The 1,389-nt window shown below is 62.1% G+C and overlaps 1 protein-coding gene across 1 annotated transcript in view; it reads right to left on the bottom strand.

The window, feature by feature from the left end:
* Nucleotides 1–1,389, bottom strand: part of LOC127748616 (calcyphosin-like protein) — a gene marked incomplete in the record, with an annotated part of 10,512 nt that overhangs the window by 1,275 nt on the left and 7,848 nt on the right.

Genomic DNA, 1,389 nt, shown 5'->3' on the forward strand with positions numbered 1-1,389 from the left:
CCTCGGGGAAATAAACACGGCCGAGCTCTTTCTTTTATTTCTCCCCCCGCCCCCCTCGGCCGCAGCGCGGCGCCACCCGGCAGCCGAACAGAGACGTACAACGCGGGCATTCCCTCCAAAAATGTCGCCATCGCCGTCGTCGTTCGCCATTCGGCTTTCGCGCGTAAAACGGGCAGCCCTTATGCCGCGCTGGTGTACACTGCCGCGCTCTTCACGAGGGCGGGCGGGCAGGCACTCACGGCCGGTACTTAAGCCCTTCTCCAGTTTCAGGCTGCCGCGCGCCGTTGTTTGTTTCGGCAATAAGGTGGGAGAGGGGCACGCCCCGCACCTGCAGGCGCCGGCGCCGACACTCTCCAGGAGGAGCCCCCGAGCAGCGCCTGGAGCGGTAGCGGCCGGCGGGGCTGGAGCAGCAGGAGCAGCAGCGGTGTCACTCCGAGTGACAAGCAGCACCGCGCACTGCTGACCCGCCGCGTGTCGCGCCCCGAGGGGGGGTGGGGGATACAGAGAGGGGGGGGGGGCTCCCCCTGGACAGAAAAGCCCGAAAAAAAGGAAAGGGGGGCGGGGTGGGGTGCGCAGCGGTAGGGAGGTAAGGGGACGAGACGTGCAGCTCCCACACACACACACCTGCTGATTACCTTACACAGAGAGGGGCCATGTTTCACCTGCCCAACCCGGCGGGGGCGGGGAGAGGGGACAGGACAGTGACACAAAACAAAAGACACGCACGCGGCCGCTGGTACTTGTCAGGTGTACTCTAACGCGCCCTGAGCCGCGCGACGCTCCTCCTCCTCCTCCTCCACATCCTCGTCCTCCACATCCTCATCCTCCTCCTCCACCTCCTCCGCCAGAGATGAGCCTGGACGACACTGTCAGGGACAAAGGAGCGGAAGCAGCAGGACAAAAAAAAATAACGAAGAAATGGGGAAAAGCGACAGAACGATTAAAGAAAGCAAAATAGTTTTAAAAATTACCAATGTGTTTTCTTCTTGTCAGACTTGCAACGGTTTAAGAGTGTGTTGTCTAGAGGCACGACTTGAAGATCCCCAAAAGCAAAGCCAATTTGTCATACGGGTTCGTGTCGTGTTTGTGGTAGTCTTACCCCCGCTTGCTGGCTGCCCGACCAAGCCCGGCCACACACCACCCCGCCCCGCCACAGACTGGCGCCGCCGGCCAGCCGCCGGACAAGAGCCCCTAATAAGCGCGGGATAGGCTTCCCGCTGCGCGTGGCTGCGGCCGGGTTGCCTAACACGCTGGGCGCCCTGCCGCCGCCGCGCACGACTCCGACTCCTCCGAAAGAGAGAGGGGAAGGGTATGGGGCAGTGAGTGCGAGTGAGAGAGAGACAGAGAGAGACAGAGAGAGAGAGAGAGAGAGAGAGAGAGAGAGAGAGA

Source organism: Frankliniella occidentalis, unplaced genomic scaffold (assembly GCF_000697945.3).
Source record: "Frankliniella occidentalis isolate FOCC.00 unplaced genomic scaffold, Focc_3.1 Scaffold129, whole genome shotgun sequence".
In the NCBI taxonomy this organism is placed as follows: Eukaryota; Metazoa; Arthropoda; class Insecta; order Thysanoptera; family Thripidae; genus Frankliniella; species Frankliniella occidentalis.